At 38.0% G+C, this 20,564-nt stretch overlaps 1 long non-coding RNA gene across 3 annotated transcripts; it reads left to right on the forward strand.

Moving 5' to 3' along the window:
- The first annotated feature begins 13,635 nt into the window (after nucleotides 1-13,635).
- On the forward strand, nucleotides 13,636-16,401 carry LOC141812396 (uncharacterized). 3 transcript variants are annotated; one of them, XR_012600278.1, is made up of 6 exons: nucleotides 13,636-13,887; nucleotides 13,949-14,084; nucleotides 14,169-14,205; nucleotides 14,300-14,424; nucleotides 14,574-14,634; nucleotides 15,953-16,401. It is a non-coding gene; the product is annotated as an uncharacterized LOC141812396 (long non-coding RNA). The 3 variants fall into 3 exon arrangements; XR_012600279.1 differs by having other exon boundaries at nucleotides 13,957-14,084; XR_012600277.1 differs by having other exon boundaries at nucleotides 13,976-14,084.
- The last annotated feature ends 4,163 nt before the right edge of the window (nucleotides 16,402-20,564 follow it).

Below are 20,564 nucleotides of genomic sequence, written 5' to 3' on the forward strand. Positions count from 1 at the left end.
TCTAATTGTCATTAGCTTAGTAGCCTTAAAACCCAAAATCCCAACCCATAACAATTAGATTCTAAGATTTATCATATACCGACTATATGCCTTATGTGAGATGATCTGAGTTATCCTATACTTCATTAGTGTAGAGAAGGGTTTCGGTAATATTGTTTGATATCGTAGTGCAACACAAAATGATTTTTGTTAAAATTGACATCATTGTCGAGGATTGTTAGTAGTGTTTGATAACCTTAAGATTGATTTTTCTATTTTTACATAAAAATTAAAAAAAAATTATTGTTAAGTGCATTAACATTCATATATCCATGTATTTGATCTTATATGTTCCTGTGTCTTTTGATCTTCTTTGCTAGTGTTTCAGTGTAAGAGCACGGAATTTCTTTTGTGAACAATCATGAATTCATATTCTCATCATTTTGGACGTAGAATAGAGAGTCAGTACTATCAGTCTAAACAACCTTAGTACTACCATCCTGAATCTTAGTAGTATCAACCTCAAACTCAATATTCTCAGACTAAACCTCAATATTACCAACTCATTTAATAGAAAAATAGGTATATGTCATTTTCAAATACTTATAATTCTGATTGGATGGGTCATTCAAATTTCAAGTATGGGGAAGCATAATAACAGATTGATCACTCTTATCCAGTCTATCAAAGTTCGTATGGATTTCAAGATAAATCGGTGCCTACTTGGTCACAATTATTCCAACAGATTAAGCCGCCTCCTTGGCAGACATTCTAGGACTACAATACAAAAACTCCTACTCCTAGTCAAATAGAAACTTCTATTCACTTCTATGCAGGATCTCAGGGAGTTTATACAGTAGATGACATTACAACAACAGATAACTGAAGCATTATTAAAATTACCAGATGTATATGAATTAAATGATATCATCCATCAATTAGATGCTAGCACAAGGTTCTATTTAGCTTTCCTCATCGGTCATTCTGACAAGTACAAGGTGTTGGAGGAAATGAATTGTAGAGTTGGTGAGATATTTGATTATGATTCTGCTGCTCTACAGGACTCTAGTTTTCCGTGTTGTGATTGTAGATGATTCTAACTCTGATGATGTTGTTATTGTAGATTTTGGATGAAAAATTTTGGTTGACACTATTGATATTGTAGGAATTGAATTTATTGATGATGGAAGTATAGGGACTTGTGATGTGAAGGCAAAGTGATGACGGTATTTTGTGTGGAATTTATTTATATACATTTTTCCTTTATTTATTTGGGTCACTTACACCCATCAAAATTAATTATTTATCTATTACCAAACCCCTAATTATCGCTAAAGTAGCATAGCGAGGTCCGGATCGTCTCTCTCACGGACTCAATGACATGGAATTTATTCTAGACACTTGGTGCGAGGTTTTATTTGTATTTTATTCATCCTAACTATCTACAACTTTATTTATTTACAATTAAATCTACAATTTACAATAGCAATCAACAATCAACAATTTTATCTACAGTAACATACAACGTGCATCTCACACAACCATAAATAAACATCTATCACATGTAACTTGTACTACAAACTATAATCACAACAAATTATTAATAATCATGCAATTATTCAACCACTTATTTTATTGACAGTAGTGATGCCTTATTACATGAATTCTATTCCTACCACAAATTCAATATACAACATGCAATCCTTTATTTATCAACATTAATTCAATTCACTCAAATCATATACACACAAAATACAACACATATGTATCGATACTTAGATTACAACCAACAAAAACATGTACAACCATATATTACAACAAACTATTCTACACAACCCTAAACATGCGATACAATTGATACACATTATCTCTAAACCAACACAACATTATACTACACAAGTACAACATCAACATTTTGAACATGTTCAACAAAAATATACTACAACATACATACAACTTGATTTGTTCATGAACCTTAATCACATTCACAATGATTCCAACACATATATCACAAGCATGCAACCGGTTTCAACCAAGGTTTAAAATATCGAGCCGTGCCGGAGTTTCGGTCCTAGACCGGAACGATACAGTTTCGGTACCGTATCGTACCGTACCGGTATAGTTTCGGTATTTTTAAAATATAAAATATATTAATTAAAATAAAAAATTTAATCTAAATATTTAAAAATAAAAAATAAAAATTTTTTGATAATTTTATAGGTTTTAATAGGGCCTATTTAAATTATCATGAATTATAACTTTGAACTATAGCTAGGAGTTGATTATTAAAATCTAATTAATACCTAAGTTAAAAAAAAACATCGCGATCGCGCGATCGGTGCACGCGCGTGGACGCCGCTGCACGGAGTGTCGCGGGGCCCCGGCGGCATCGCCGGCTCCGGGCGGCGCCTCCGGCGGCGTCGCCGGCCCCGGGCGGCGCCTCCGGTGGCGTCGCCGACCCCGGGCGGCGCCTCCGGCGGCGTCGCCGAGGCCTCGCGACGCCTCAAGAGCGTCGCTGAGGCTGCGCGACGCAGCCGGAGGTTCCGCCCGGGGCCGGCGACGCCGCCGGAGGCGCCGCCCGGCCGGAATTCATGTGCCGGTGTTGTGCCGGTGCCGGTGCCGCGGCGGAACGAGATTTTTCGTGCGTCTCACGCGAGACGGCACGAAATTTCAAACCTTGGTTTCAACAACTACATCTCAACAACATTACAAACACTACAAGTTCAACATTAAAGTACATTCATTATACCCTTGCACAAACAACCAATTAACATTCAATTCACAAATTCAAGCATTCACATTCATCCATTTCATTACAACCTTAACAAAATTCCACACACTAAAGGTTCAACAGTAAACATGTTTCATTACATCATTTAAAACCAATTATTCATGATACAGATTCAATTTGTGGCATTCCATGGCTCAAGTTAACAAAACACATATTTGATATACAAACCCAACACATCATATCACTCAACCCAACTAAATAATCCGATACATTGGCATTAAATTCAACTCTACATCAACAACATATTATTCAACACATCTTACAACTAGCCGACACATCTAATTAGGGTTATGTTACAACTCAATAGAAATGTTTACAAAACAAAACAAGTTCTTGCAACCATTTATTTCACAACAATTCCCATAAAAGGCCTTAACAAAATTCACTCCAATCAACATATTCTTCACGACTTTATGCTATAGAATCGGTACACTCCACACATGAAACAATCCAACAGAATCAAACAAAGGTTCCAATTCTAACCAAACACATGACCAACGAACAGGTTAGGGGATTAGAGTTAGCATTAGAATCAGTATACAATTAAGGTTAAGTCTTTACAGTGTGTTAAGGTCAAAAGGCAATTAGGCATTTGGGTTAAACATATACAGCATATACATGGTGGGCAGGGGGGTTTTGATATCGTGAATAGAACAGAAAGAAAGAAAAGCAAGAGCAGATAAAACCAAACATAAATGAATCGAAATTTCAAGCTAGGGTTTAGGAAATGGAAAATAGGGATTCCCTGATCATCACCAACCGAAGCCAAACAATCAAAAGTAACCTTGCGCCTATGGAAGCGATTCTCGCCGGGGTGGTTATCAGGAGAAACGGACGGAGAAGACAAGGCTTGGACTCCAATCGCTGCTCCTTTCCCTGCTACAACTGCAGACAAAGTCAGGAAACAACAAACGAACCCCTTACCTGCCCCTTCCGGTGACGGCGGAGAATGAAGACGCTCGGACGTTCTGTTACAACCGCAGACAGATGCCGGTGTGGTTTCCTTGCTACAATCGCCGCCAAGGTCTGGCCATCTTCGTGTGCTTCTGGGATGGCGGAGGAGTGGCTGTCGCCGACCGTCCACAGCTGGGCACTCCGCTCACAACCACGGAGAACGACGACAGGGGAAGGCGGAGGAGCAGCGACAAGGAAGACTCCGAGTTGTCGGCGCCATTTAGCTCTGAGCAGGGAATCGGGGGACGAAGGAGAGGCGAAATGGAAAGGAGGAGAGTGGAGGAGACTCATCGGCGACGAACAGAGGAGGAACAGGGGAAAAAATCGCGGATGAGAAAGAAACAATAAACCTAGCTTGCGGGCCTCCCCCTTCTCGCGATGAACCGGCAGAGAATTTATCACCTCGCGTGTGAACCGGATGGCTTGAACCTGTTGGGTTGTAAGGGTGCAAACATAGTCCCACATCTAAAACACATGGGAAAGATCATGGGTTTAAAAAGATGGAAAGTATCTCCATTGGCATGAGGCCTTTTGGGGAGAGTCCAAGAACAAAACCATGAGGGCTTATGCCCAAAGTGGACAATATCATGCCATTGTGGAGATGCAGACATCCTTTTGGATCCAACAATTAGTATCAGAGCGAGGCCGCTCTTCACCGGACTAACCGCCGGATGAGCCATGATCCAGATCTAACCATGTGGGGATCCTCGGGAAAAACAAAGGAAGTAGGGGAGGCTCGTACCATGAGGAACATGGCAGCCGGACCATGAGGGACATGGCAGCCGGACCATGAGGACATGGCAGCCGGACCATGAGAAATGACAGCCGGACCATGAGAAATGGTAGGGGAGCTTCCAGTGGTCCTTTGTTTGAGGGGGGGATTGTTGGGTTGTAAGGGTGCAAACATAGTCCTACATCTAAAACACATGGGAAAGATCATGGGTTTAAAAGGATGGAAAGTATCTCCATTGGCATGAGGCCTTTTGGGGAGAGCCCAAGAACAAAACCATGAGGGCTTAGGCCCAAAGTGGACAATATCATGTCATTGTGGAGATGCGGACATCCTTTTGGACCTAACAGAACCGGCGCCGTTTGATTAGACCGAAATCTGATTGAACCGGATTTATTGGATTCAACCGGCATAAGTGGACTGATTGAACCCATTTCAATGGATCGGGCTGTATTTGGGGTTGCTAGATTTGAATTGTATTGGACTGAACTTCAATGGAACCCAAATTTTAATCTGGTTGAGCAAATTAAATGTAATTTGAACCCAACTCAAACCAGGACTATCCTAATTTCCTGCAAAATAAAAGACGCCAAATTAATATCCTTAAATTTTCATAAATTCATGCAAAATTACAATAAAGACCAAAAACTCATCTAAGATAAAGAATCAGTCCAAAATCCCAATTATAGCATGAAATATAATAAAAAATTGCCCGTTATGATCCTAATTAACCTGGTGAAAATGCTAGTCATCACAAAGCCCCAAGAATAACTTCCTTTAATGCCACCACCACTTGAGCCAGAGCCAGAATCTTTACCTGACGAGAAGAAGCCCACATTCACTTGTCTAGAACCTCTAGGTATCTTTCAGCATGGTAAGGTTAATATCTCTTGTGATCTCTTAGAAAATTTCATAAAAGTACCCGTAATTGATTTTATTGGTTGTGATTTATTTCTCGATACATGCTCTGTAAAGACTAATGTTGTTAAATCTTTTTTTAACCCCACATGCGTGTGAAAGATGTTTTCTTTTCCTTTCTATAGGCTCTCAGAGTTGATACTCCAACTGAACCGCCTTCAACCACCAGGAAGAATTTTTAAAGAGCATATGATCATGGGAACGATCATGACTTCGACCACTATCAATCCACTCTTGAAGTGGATTTTGCACTTGAACCATCTCCAACCAACTAGAAGTACCATCAAGGAGACAAAGGAGGGAGAAATGCACCACGACGTTGATCATATCAGAATAGCTCTCTCTTCTACTTGGACCATTCCATTACCAATGTAGCTTCTACTTTTGAATCACCTTCAACCATCAGGAATCAAGGGGAGTCTATTCTTTGATTTTCTTTTTACTTCATACTTGTCTTTACCTTCATACCTTGCTGTCATATTATGCTTTCATACTTTGCACTTTGTTTAGTCTATTTAATTTGATTTTGAATAAACATCTCTATATATGTTTTCCAGTAGTAATACCTTGAGAATCATAAAAGTTTTTTAAATTTGACCGTCAAATTCTAGGTCATTGGACATAATTGAATGCTCTACTTGCATGTATCGGTTAGCCAGGTGATTGATTTCATTTTGAAAGATTGAGTTGATAGCCAAATTACCAAAAGAGTACCACTTCAAGCTTATTCTTTGTTCTCTTTTTGTGTGATATGCACTCATGGCAATTGAAATTCTAGAATTTTCTTTGCTATTTTTGAATCACAATATCATATATATTCATGAAGATGATGAAGGTTAATTCTTCCTCACTCTTTGATTCTCTTTTCCATTCAAGTTCTACTTTCTTATCATTCTTGTTTGATATCGTGTCACTTACCCAAAAACTATTCTCTCATCATTTGTGTTTGTTCCTAATTCATTGGAAGTGTTGGATCGTTCTTGATGAGTTTCATTGTCCAAGATGGACAACATTCTAAGTGTGTGTGTGTGTGTGTGTGTGTGACGTCTATGGAGTACCTTATTTTGGTTAATTGAGATTTCTGGGGTTTCTCTATTAATTTGTGTTCAACATCTATAAAAAAAACTGAGACAAGAGGAATGTGTTCAGAAATTGGAAGAGTAACAGAATTGAAGCTAGAATATTTGTACACTGTTGTGATCTTATCAATTGCCATGGAAGTTTTGGAATTTTTCATGCCGTTTTGTGCTTATTAGTAGGTTGAGGAGTATTCAGAAACTGAGTTTCAGATTTCAAATTTTGAATTGTGCAATGTTGTGGAGGTTTTAGAGATTCTGTGGTTGTTCTATGCCAGCTAACAGGAATGCATTGGTCAAGCTGTTCAACAAGGCAGTACCAGAAAAAAAAGAAAAATTATAAAAAAAAATCTGAACAACTTAAAGGAAGGATTTACTGGGTTACTACAGGATCCAGCTGGTTCTTCGTCTATTAAACTTTGAGGCAACCCTCTAGTCCATTGAAGACCTAAAGTAAAGCCCTACTCTTTTAGTGACAAGCGGTTATGTCCCTCCTTAAGCCTATATTGATGAAAAACTCTACTGTATGATTTTGATGTTCTGAACCCAGATTCTTGTTGTTTGAAACATATGCTCTGAATTTATGTGGGGTCCAAGCTTTTGGTTAGTAAGAGTTCTAAGTAGAGGACTTAGTCTTCTATTATCAATGGGATTTGGATTCTAAAGCATGCAAATTTAATGGTATTGATTTCTGAACTGTCCAATCTTATTGCAGTGCAAGAAATCAATGAGTGGGTCGAGTCGTAATTCTGAAAGTTAAGTTGCTGAATTTGGTAGTTGAGTGATTAATATACCAATAAGTGGGCAGTTACAAACACAGGGATTGTGGCCAAGAATGCAGAATTTGAATGACACAGCTGAAGCTTGAATCTGAATACTGAAACTCTGGATTGGTACTCCTGTTTAGTGCAAATTCCTTAAGGTATTTCTGATCAGCATTACTTTGGATTTACATTACAAACGTTTCAGTATTAGATGCAACCTTTCCTTAGGCTTAACTCTTCATGATCTAAACTGAAGTTTCCTTAAAGATAAATTTCTGAAACTGGCTACTAGGGTGGGGTTCAGAAAAACAAATAAGTTCCAAGAGCCCTACAGATGTTTCATCAACTTTGTTTTAGTTCCTTACCGAAGCAATATGGAGGTAATCCTTAAGATGTCAGACAACAAGTGACATCTGTAGAGACAGAAAAAAGCAAAAACAAAAGAAACTGAAACCTTCCTTAAAAACTGATATCCAAGGAAAAGTAGCTGAGTTACTGAATTTTAATTGTTATTGCTGGGAAGCTTTGGTATGTTAGTTGAGTGCCTAAGACCTGTAGAGAGATTAGTGAGATGAAGGTTGACTTGATAAATTCGGGAACCATTTAATGTTGGAAGTGGAAACGCAGGAAACTGTTTTACAGGGAATAGGGAAAAAAATGACCTGTTGCGTGCCAAGTTGGTTGCAGGTTCCTAATTGGAAGTCAATTCCAAGTGAATCTTCAATCTTTACCTGACATTTGGTAATCTTTTCTCCCTAAGTCTTCTGTGATTCAGAATCTATAAGTATCCGGAATCTAATTTCTGGATTTAGGACTCAGGTAGCTGAATTCTGCTGTTGTTGAAAACAGAACTTTTGATTCTCAGAATTAAGAGGTCAAGCTTCCAAGCCCATGTACGCAACAATTTCAATTTAAGTTCCTAATAGTCTCAAATGTTATCCTTTGATAAGCTAAACTCTGTATAACCTGAGCCGAAACCATATTGAACTCAGAATTCTGAAACAGAATTCTTGGAAACCAGGATTTCAGAAACAAGCTCCACTTTCGGTGTTTGTTGGTAGGATTTCTGAATTTGATTTTGAATTAATAAATTGCAAAGATGAACTAAATCTTAAAATCTTCTAAACTGTTATTGGTAGCATCATGATAATTTTGTAAAACAGGATCAGTAGACACAGTGTGCTAGAAAATTTTGGAAGTTGTTGTAAGAAGAAGAGTCTTATTCGCAGATCGGATAAAGATTTTCAGTGTTCCCTCACCTCTTGCTATTAAGTATTGAAGCTCCATTGAGTTTGAAAACTATATTTGAATTCCTGAATGACATACAACTGATGAAGCTAAGCTGATTTCTGGAAAGAAAAAAAAACTGTATCAAAAGATCTGTGAAGATAGAATTCCTATGCCAAAGGTTCAAGCTGTTCCTAGACAGAAGTAATTAGAATCCACTTCTATCACTGCAGTGTTAACAGATACTTGTTCCGAAGATAAATTCTTCATGATATAAGTTAAAATGCCTTTAAACTCCAAAGAAGCTGAAGTTGAAAATAAGAAAGAAAAATAGAATTTCAAAGTTTGGCTCTCGGGAATGATTTCTAAGTTGCAGGTGCATAAAGTCTGAAGAAGGATTTATAGATGCTTAAAGAAGGATTTAACACGAGTTGCAATTTAAGGAAATACTGTTGCGAGGAGAAATAGATCACAAGCAGATAAGAATTTACATTCTTTTTTATTAGAATGGAGGTTTACTTGCAGAACTCTTTCAAGAAGAAATGGTATGGCTTATGGGATTTGGGAAGTAAACTGGAGTCCAAATCTGGGAGTTCAGAATCCAGAAACATTAGACTGTCCAGTTCCATACCGGTGTAAGTAATTAATGATTGGGTTGAGGCATAATTCTAAAAGTTGAGTTGTTGAACTTTGTTAGTTGCTTGAATTGACATATCGATGAAGTGAGCTTAATAAACAAAGGGATTGTGGTTGGAAGTGTGGGATGTGAATGTTGCAGTTGTGCATAGGAGTTCTGAAAGGGAAATCCTATTTAGTGCCAATTCATTATGCTGCTCCTGACCAGTATTATTTTGAATTTAAATTTTAATCATTTTGGTACCAAATGATACTTCTTTTAAGCTGAAATATTTATAACCTGAGATGGTATCACTTTGGAATCTCAATTCAGGATCTCTATGATTAAATTCTAGATTTCAATAAGATTGAATCAAAATTCTGTAAGATTAAATCAGAATTGGTTTCTGATAGCTGATGCTGCAGTGAGTTTGATATTCTGAAATCAGATCCCTGAACTTGATTTCTTGGCCAGAGCTTCACATTCAAAAGGAAGAAAAGTTGCATACATTCCTTCTCTTGAATTATTTGGGAAACTCAAAGAGTTTCTGTTAGAAAATAAATATGTTAGCTGCAGAATCTGTAAGTGTGTATCAGTAATACATTTCTCTTATCAGTGGAGTTCTTAACTGTGCCAGTTCTAACGCTAGATCAAAATGTTTGAACTTGCATTATGATTTCATTTGCGCAGATAGTAGCTCCAATCCAATCTTCAGTACTTTTGCTGAATTTTTTAGGGAGCTTGAGCTTAGTCTGATACTTTAATGTGCATCTGAAATTTCCAGAATTGATGGGATTTCCAGAATCAAGGGAAAGGGGTAGTAAAACAGTGAAGAAGAGGAGTAAAGCATGTTCCTCTTGTGGGAAATATGTCCAACGTTATTGGCAAACTAACTCATCAAGGTTTCCCATCTGATACTCTCACCTTCTCATTGGTTGCTCTTTTCTTAGCCATCTTGCTTATTTCACTCAATTTTCGTTCTCGATTCCATTTTAGTTCTTAATATATCTTTTGATTCATGCATGTTATGTTTATATAGTAATGGAGAATTAGAAAATAAATAAACATATAGTAGTGAAATGTTGTGAGGTGCATTGAGTGAAACTCCAATTCCATACATGATTAGATGAGTGAAAGTGGAAATACCTACCTTGTGAGATTACATCTTTCTTAGTTATTCAAATGGTTGAAATCACCATGCTTATTGATTAATGTAGGAATTAGATTCATGAATGTTTGATCCTTAGATGGTCTTAATTAATTACCTTTTACTATCTTCGAGATATTGCTAGAGAAGTTGTTAGGGAAATGATTTTTGGTTTGTTTTATAGTTTTGTTTGCTTGCCCTAGATGTGCAAGAATAAGATGGGGATTTGATAACCATCATTTTGTCATGGTATTTAGACTTCTATATTCATGCTTTTTGATCTTCTCATGTGGATTCATTCTTGGGCTTTGATGTAAATTATCTCATAATTGTGATATTTTGTCTAAAGATTTGAATGTGATTTCATAGGGCATGAATTTGGACTATGGACTCGAAACTGATTGATCCAATTTAAGCTTAAGACGGAGGTTAATTAAAGAGTTCAATTTGGAGTGGTCTGGACCGTTCATCTAAGATCCTAAGAAATTTGAGTCATCTATCACGATCTAGTACATCCAAGTCAATGAGAAAATAGACCATCACCCTTATCTAGATATGAGCCCTTGGATTAGATCTAGATTGACTCACACCATTAGATCAGATCTAGAATAATTCGGACCATTGATGCAGATCTGAGATCAAAGGTTTAGATTTAAATGAGAATGCTACAGTAGCAAGAGGGGATCACGATTTAGAAGAGGGGCACGAAGTAGAGGATCGGAGACTCCTTCCTCCATCACTGCGGCTACCGGAGCTCATCGACCTTCATCGAGGTTAACTCCTTCCTCATCCATCGACATCCGGAGAAGAAAGGGGATTCCCGACTTCCTCCGAGTGCCATCACCGAGCTCCATCCATCTGCCGTCATCATTTGCCGCCACCATCGCCAGTCATCTCCTTCATCACACATTCACTAGGGTTAAGGAGATTCCCTTCCCTATTGATTTCATCTCCCAGCTGCCAACCGAAGTCTAGCCGTAGCTCCTCTCACATCTTTGACTTGCTGCCACCATCGCCATCGAGTTGGTCCACCGTCGCTAGAGTTCTGAAGGAGAAAAGAGGATTCCCTACTCTTCCAGAAGTCTGGATTCCATCTTCCTGTCACCCGATTCTTCATCAACTCCCACCCAATTGGAGGTACTACCGATACCATCGCCACCGAAGTTTCCTCCCTAATTTCTGATCAAGCCAAGCTTGGGGTTGCCCTAGCTTGAGCTGTGAGATTCATCTGATTAAGTCAAATTTTTTTCCTGATTGAATTATGCATCTTGTTAATGGATATCAATCTCCTGTGGGCTCAATTTCTCCTATCGGAGCGAATTGTCATTTCTGTTAATTATATTAGTTTCTCTATTTTTCATTAGCTTAATAGTCTTAAAATCCAAAACCTAGGATTTATCGTATACCGACTATATTTCATGCGAAAGACGATCCAAATTATCCTAGAGAGATAATATTATTTGATACAATAGTACGACATAAAATGGTCTTTATCAACTCCTCCCTCCCTCCTTGGGATACTACAGTAGGACATCCAGATTGTCACTCAGGCATCCGCGATTTGATCCCCAGCTACGGCGTATTTGTAAAAATTTTCCTTCAAATGGAAATCGCAATCAAAGGATGCTGAGCATTTTGGTTGGCCGTTGCGTGTACTTTCCGATTTACCCTGGTGGTCCGATGGGAAATTTCTGTGAGACCAGATCGGTCACCCCCAGGAATTAAGTAAATGCGACTAATTGGGATTATCATTTTTGTAAGGTCCTAGCACTATCTGCTTGAGCAAGCTGATTGGTTCTTCAAGAGTTGAAACTGAGCTTGAAAGGACTAATCTCGATGAATTGAGGGCAAAGGCACTAGATGGGGCGTAGATTAGGGGGTGTATTGTTCTATCAAGAGGGATGGGCTCATCAATATCCTCAATGTGTATGAAGATGGGAAGCAGGTTGGAGTCCTGGATGATAAGAGTGGGCTTGGTTGGAATGGAGGGGTGATGGGACCTTAGGAGAAGATGTAGTGGTGGGGAGTCTAGGTGAGGTTGTTTCTGCTTGGTCTGCATGCGGGGTCAAGGACCCTACTCAATGGGAGCAGAGGAGGTTGTATGGGTGGAGGAAGCAGGGGAACAAGATACGCTCGGGTCGGCTGGATCCGCCTAACTCATCCCTTTTCCTTTTCGGCATTTTCTTTGCTAAGAGCATCTCCAATGGATGCCCTATTCCACCATTTTGGTGTTAAAAACACACCAAATAAATTCCAATGGATACCTCAAATTTGGCACCATTTTAGTGCAAGTGAACAGTGCAGCACCAGGATACCAAAATGGTGCAAGTAATTATTTATTTTAAATAAATATATTATAATATTTAATCTATATTTAAAATATTCTTAAATATTATAAATTAATATTATTTAATTAAATTAAATTTCTTTTGTAAATTTTATATATTATAAATTTATATTAGTTATTAACTTAAATGAGTAGTATTTAAAATATTTGTTATATTATTAAGATTATAAATATTTTAAAATTTATAATATTGATAATTTCCTAACAAACACACAATTAAACATTCTAAATTATTTCCACCATAATTAAAAAGGAAGATACTAATATTTATTTTATTGTAATTAAAAATATAATATTATAAAAATTAGTTATTATGTATCATAAAAATATTAATTTTAATAATAATTATGATCACAATAAAAATATTTAACAAATTAATATGTATGTTGAAATTAATATATATGTTAAATAATAAATTATAAGATGTCACCTTTGTCAAGTTGATCTCAAAGAATCTTCCTCCCAGATTACCACATGACATTATTCTAAATTCAAGGATGATTTTTTTTTAACTCAGGGCGATTGATATAGGGAAGATGAAGATTTTATCTTTTTTAGAGTTATTTTTGTCTTTTTTCTTTTGTATTTTTAGATTTTGAGTTTGTTCAGAAATTTAAGATTTTAAATTCGTTAAAAATTTCCTTTTCAGTTAATTTTTTTTTTCTATTAAGACTTTTTTCTTTTTTTATTAAGATTTTTTCCTTTTTAATTGCATCTTAGGATTTAAGTCTATTTAAATAATTATTTAATTAATATTAAGGGAGTTTTTGTAAGATACCGAAAAATTTTACCATGGATACGAAAAAATTTGTCTCGCGAAGACGAACCAAACGAAACTTGTTTGGACCAAATCGGAGATCGTTTGACCCCGGAACCAAGCGAACCAAACTTGAGTTGGTTTGCTACAGTACCGGTTCATATCAGATTGAGTTCGGATTTGGGTTCGGCTGATTTGGGCTGGCTCGACCAGATCAGTTGGATTAATGGTTTAAGGTTAATGGGTTATTGGATGCTACCCTACCCGTTAACCAAAAACCCACCTATAAGGATGCTACAGTAACGCTCCTCCTCGCGTTTTCCGCCGAGCTCCCGATCGCGAGCCACTTCTCTTCGTTTCTTCGCCGAACGCGTTCTGCATCGCCACCGACGCCGAGACGAAGCTACAGTGGACGTGACCACTTCTTCCCATCGCGACTCCGCCTTCGCCGTTCTTCCGATCCCGTGTCTCCGCCTTTGGGTCTTCGTTGCCGACGCCAGAACAGCCGCAAAGCTCGATTCTGTGGGGCGGTGACAGCAGCTAACGGTGGTGGCGACGAACCAAAGAAAAAGAAGGAGAAGGTAAGGGGATTTAGATCTCGGTTTTGAGGATTTCGTGGGCTTGGATCTATGTTTTTCCTAGATTTACAGCTTGATCTGCTGGGATCAGATCCATCGGGTTCTTGGTTGGGTTTCGGCCGCGGAGAAACAGAGGTTGAAATCGGTGAGCAAACAAGAAGAAGAAGCGGAGATTTAGGGCACGATCGAACATATTGGAGGTGAGTTCTTCTCTTGATTGTGATTACTTCGTTCAGCAATAGATAGTAAGGTGATTGGATTTTTGTTGGTGGTGTCCTGTTCAGATCGATGAGAGCTCGTTGTTGTCCAGCCGCAAGGAAGGTAAGCGGCAGATCCTGGATCTAAGGTTCTGTTGAGCTTAGCTCTAGGTTGCTTTAGGTTTTTCCTTAGATTTTGATCTCGGTTTGTTCCACAGCTCAGTGAGGGGAGCTGATTTATTTTGGTTAATTGCGGCAGCAAAGGGAGGAGGAAACCGAGTCTAGACTTTTGGAAAGAAGTTGAACCGAAGGTGGACCTAGGGCAGAGCATTGCTCACTTGAGGTGAGTCCTTTATATAGGTCTGATGATATTATTAACTGAATGGGATGAATTTTGATAAATTTAATTGGATTAAATTAGGGATTTAATTACTGTTAATTTAATACAGTATTAATTAGTAAGTATTGTATTGTTGGCTATTCTAATTACAGGATCTTGATTGGTTGCGGTTATTTAGATTTCCCTACGATTACACGCAACCTATCTTGGCAGGCGGGTACCTTGACCTATCTTTTATAGATACGTCTTTAAGATATGTGTAAATTGCTAGTCATCAGTAATTTATGTTATTGCTTCTATTGATTTCACATGCTATGTTGACCTGATTCTGTTATCAGTTATTCCTACTACCTGCTAGTATCGGATACCTTTTCGTTATGTAGTTATCAGTATTCAGTTATCTTGATATCATCTGATACCTCTAACATGCTTTGGTTATCCGATATCATCATGGATTCTGACACCACCTGCTACATGTGTATATGCTACTACTTGGCTTATATTACTTTGTTACTCGTGTATTTGGTTAGTTACAGATTTTATACCATTCTGATTATGGGAGCATATGACATGGACTTGTAGATGGATAGGTGGTGCATGGATCATACTTATGGATATGTAGTTGGATATATGATGCATGGACTAGTGTCATACATTATGCTTGCATATATTGCATAACTGACGTGCGGGATTCCATTGTTGTTGAGTCCGGCGTCAGTTACATGCGGGCTACCAACCAAAGGGTGTGTGTAATTGCATGTCTTGTGATCATCTGCTCCTGCTACTATTTTAGTCGAGTCGCTCCTATTATAGTGGTAGCACAGTTTGAGCCGTCACTTGTATATGATTTACACACACACTCCACTCATGGGTTAGTGGAACCTTTATGTTGGTGCATACTTGCCCTGACAGGAGCTCCGCTAGGCCACCCAGGATAGTGGTTTCGTAGCGTGGTAGCATACAGGGATCCCTCCTCTGTCATTGTGACCAGGAGATGAGAGCTTGCTCGCCCACTTATGATTTGGGTACCAGGATAGGTGTACACCTTGAGGACATCATGTCCACTCGGTCACGCAGGAGCAGTGACGACAGAGTGCACATAGGTCACAGCCCTACCCTCGCGACTTCACCACTGTAGATGAGTGATCTGACGGGCCTTAGATTCCCACGCGACCTCGCCGCTAGAGGGGTGACTGATCTGACTGGCGTCAGGGGTGACCAGGACATGCATTGCACCATGTGCATACTGCACTATTGCATTTGTTTGTGATTGTTGCACTTGTTTGATGCACTTGGATGACATGCATATACAGGAGACCTATGTGTTGGTTTGGGGATTTCCTTTCACCTTACTATTGGTTATCGGACTCTGGTATGTACAGATCTACTGTTATTCAGTTTTCTACCTTATTTACCTTCCAGTAGACTGTACAGCATGTTATTACTGTTGATAGCTTTTATACACATATCTGCTAGATACCCGCTGAGTTTCTTTTGGAACTCACCTGGTTTATCTGTATGTCTGTTTCAGGTTGATGTCGTCTGGAGAGCTGCACTGCTAGTCCTGAAACCGTTGAGTTTTGGTTTATTTACTTTACAGCATACATGTATTTGGACTTATGGGACTTCTCGATAAGTTTTTCACTTGAGTACTTGGTTTCCGCTGTTTCGATATATTTTTTGTTTCCGTTATGAGTTATCTATACGGATTTATGGATGGATTGATATGTATGCGTGTATGACGTTAATACTTTTATAGATGCATTTCATATATAGTAGGATGTGTTGAGTGGCTGTGTGGGTCACATTTATTTCTATTTTACTTGTATAAATCCATAGCCTGTTATGGATTGGCCGTGTGGGCCTTATATATGTGTATGTATTCAGGGAAAGTCAATTGTTACAGGGGAGATGCTGTCGAAATTTCTCGATAAGCTGTCTCCCGGAGCGTAACAATTTTTTAGATAAATAATATTTTGACTGTGCTATTTATTTTTCTTTTCTCTATTTCTTGATATTATTTCGAATCAATAGGTTTTAAAAGATTATTTCTACGTTTGTAGTCGAATCAATAGAATCAATACTGACCGCAAGATAATTATTATTCTGTTCGACGTCAGTAAAGGATTCTCAGCATTACTCAAAAAGTTTAGAAAGTTTCAGATTTTGTGTAAATTAACAAGGTCTATAACTTTATATAGGAGACTCATGACTACGATTTCTCACCATATCTCCCTTCTACACACTCATCTCTTCTATATATCTCATTGTAATTAAGTTTTTAAAAATCCGAGTCTCCTAATTAAGTTTATTAGTGAATTTCAATCAAAATTCATTGATGAATTTAGAGAGCTCTGATTGGGCTCATTCCAACTCTATGGAGTTTTTAGGTGAATATGAGTCCAAATAAATCATCTTTTACTATTTTAAGGCCCTCTCAGTAGTGTTTAAAATGATTTGAAATTTTCAGAACACTGTGGTGTTGATTTTCGAAGATCAACATCTAATAATGATCTTCGAAAACCAACAACACAGTGTGTGAGAAGAATCAACACGGTGGATTTTAGAAGATCAGCATCACAATATATGCTAGTTGACACATGACTATAATTTTGCATACGTGTCTTAAGACTATGATTAGACATTATATATACCTCCTATGTACTCATATCTTCCATCTTATAACAAAATTTTAAAAATTTAAATACTTTAGGTCCATCAATGAAGTTTGATCAAAGTTCATTGATGGACTTAGAGAGCTTTAATCAGATCCATTCTAATTTCTCTAGGTTTCCACAGTACCCAAGAGCCCAAGGGTATTGACTAAAACTATTGATGAACCTAGAGAGCTCGATCGAATCCATTCCAATTTCTGTGAGTTATTAAGTGAACATGAGTCCAAATAAGCACTCATTTATTGTTTTAAGGCTCTTTTAGCAGTGCTCAAAATGATTTGGAACTTTCAAAATACCGCAGTGTTGATTTTTAAAGATCAGTACAAGCTAATCTTTAAAAATCAACACCACAGTGTGTAAGAAGAACAACACTGCGATGTTGATTTTTGGAGGCCAACACCACTATGATGCTAATCTTGAAAAACCAATATCATAGTTTGTGTTAGTTGGCACGCGATCATAACTTCGCCTATGTGTTTTAGGATCAAGATTGGACAACATATATCCATATATAACTTTTACACATTAACCTCTCTCATCTCATTGTAAGTTTTTAGAAATCCAAGTCCCCTAGGTCCATCAATAGATTTTGGTCAAAATTCATTGATGGAGTTAGAGATCTCTGATTAAGCTCATTTCAACTCATGTATGTTTTGTAGTACCTAAGAGTCCAAATGTGCCCTTCATTATCATCGTAAAGGAGTCTCAATATTGCTTAAAAGGTTTAGAAAGTTTCAGACTTTGTGTTAATTGATATAGACTTATAACTTCATATAGGAGACCCAGAATCAGGATGTCTCACCATAACTACTTTTTATACACTCATCTCTTCCATCTCATCTTAAGTTTTCAAAAATTCAACTGTCCTAGGTTCATCAATGAATTTTGGTTAAAACTCATTAATAGATCTATATAGTTCTGATTGGACTCATTTCAACTATTATGAATTTATTAGGTGAATTTAAGTTCAAATAAATTCTCATTTACTATTTTAAGATATCCCAATAGTATTCAAAATAATTTAAAAATTTTAGAATACTGTAGTATTGATTTTTAAAAAATAACACCATATAGTATTGGTTTCGGTGTTAATTTTTAAAAATCAATTAGTGTGTTAGAAGAACAAATGTTTTCGGTGCTCATTTTTTATATGCACCCTTTGGACAATCGCCGTAATTTATAGTTGATGGGATGCATATCAGCATATCCAACCTTTTTAATTCCATGTGATGCGTAACTTTTTTGTACTTGATGGTCGAGAAAACATTCTCCAAGACTCCAACTGTTTTTAGACCATTTATATTCAAGGTAAAAATCAAAGATCCTATATCATCAAAGTCATAAAAAAATGATATCCCAACAAATTTGAGACAATTTAAAAGAAAAAGTAATTTGTCACCTTAAAGTACACGTAGACGTAGTCTGCAACTTGCACAATTTGGGCCGAGCCAACACAAAAGGGCCACCAACATATGTTCTCCCACCTTCTGGAACATCCCATACAGTTTCACAACCCTAGATGCCAAAACCAAACGTACCACACGGATTCATAAACCGCCTAATTCCACATTTGCCTCTCCATTGCTTCGCGGATAGTCAGTAGTTCGTGAAGCATTTGAGGGATATTTTGGATATTTTATTGATTTCGACAACCCTACTAAAACCCATCCGCCCGCCCCGTAACTACTAACCTCATGAGGAAGGCATCACTTATAGAATGATGACTTCATAGTCTACTACCATTAAAGATAACTAAGTGTTGTTGGTATAGTTATTAAGTTGATTGGATGCATCACTCTTACCTAGTGTGTTTATCTCAATTGTTTGATATACTTGGCCAATGTATTTGAGATCTGTTATGGTAGCATGAATCTTTATGTTCTAATGCAAGTATTGGGCTATTTCAGGTTTCACCTCTTCAGAGAGGATGAGACAACATTCTCACCCTTTTCACCCAAGCCTCCTGTCCTTTTGTCTCCACCATTCAAGCTCTTCGAGATCAACGATACAACATTCTCACGCTTTTAGATGATCGGCTCTTAGCTCATTACAAGATCACTCCCTTCAAATATCATATACAGTTTGTTCTTTGATTTTCTATCTTCGAAACTCATATATATTGAATGTATCTGACTCTTATCACAATTCTTCCTTTTTGCAGAAGATATAACGCAAACAATCCTCATGAAGATATTGACCAAGAGGAAAAAAGAAGTTTCCAGCGGACCAAACTAACTTGTCGGGGTCCGCCAAAGACCCTTATCATCGACCTTTCCCCTCAATTTAGATCATGATTCGGCTCCTGAGTCCGTTCCTCTACCCTGCATGTGCACTAAACAAAAAACAAACTCGCCTGACCACCACACCTCAGCTTGACGCATTGAAAATATTCAATTTATTGACATAAATGATATTCAACTACCCCCAACTCCAGTACCAACCCTCCCTCTATCTGCAATCATGTTTCTGAGTTAACTTGTTAACTCCAACATAGAAAATCCCCTTCTTCTAGCTAGCCTCAAAGAATTAGCCCCTTTTGCATCCAGGAACCCTAGTCGACTCTCAGGAACCCTTCACAATCCAATCTCGAGTTCACTCTTGCTTCTTCTAATGCTCCCTCAGTGATCACCTTTGTGAGGTCCCAAAGCATTCATCGAAACCCCCCACATTTGAGCTGACCACCTGCATCATAACAAGCATGCCTCCACATCCTCCTCTCCCTAGATCGTTGATATTCGAATGGGTTGTCCTCGACTCCCCCCACCTGACCGATCCACATTCATCGATCAACGTTGCTTCTGGGATACAATCCCCACCAACCGCCCTCCAGATGCTTTTAGCTGACTACTCGCTTGAAGAACTCCATTTCCTTCATCAAGAAGATTTGCGTCCGCCCTTAGAACAACTCTGTCACACCCTTAACTTGGTAAGGACCACTTTCGGATGATTGAAATTCTCTCTCTATACCGGCCTCCTAACAGTCTCTTGTCCGTTAGGCACTCGCTAGTCAACAAGACTTCCTCCATTTCTTTAACGTGTACCAAACTCGCGTAGCTACCCGACACATCAATCTAGGTCTAATTGTCCTAATTAGCCCATCAACTATTTGGCCATCAATCACAAGAGGCAAAATGGAAAGCCGTAAAGGATAATCTCCATAGAAACTACCAAGAACTTCGAGAGTCAGGACCAAGCTCTGGCTCGTGCCGATGCCCTACAGCAGGAACTAGATGCTTGCAACACTCAATTAGCGCAAGTCGTTAAAGGATAGAAACAAGCATAAATGTAAGTTCAGATTCTGCAAAACTCAACAGCTATTTATAGGGTGACAGAGGATACCTCCAAAGCTATCTCGGTAAAATGTTAGACGACTTTAGATTGAATAAATTGAGTGTCATCTGTTAGTACTTTTTACAACTAGCAAAATGATAGTAGAAAATGAAGCGTAATTCCTTAAATGAGTCTAAG

Source organism: Curcuma longa, chromosome 19 (genome assembly GCF_044706935.1).
Source record: "Curcuma longa cultivar G26 ecotype Majalengka, Jawa Barat chromosome 19, ITB_CL_G26_1.1, whole genome shotgun sequence".
In the NCBI taxonomy this organism is placed as follows: Eukaryota; Viridiplantae; Streptophyta; class Magnoliopsida; order Zingiberales; family Zingiberaceae; genus Curcuma; species Curcuma longa.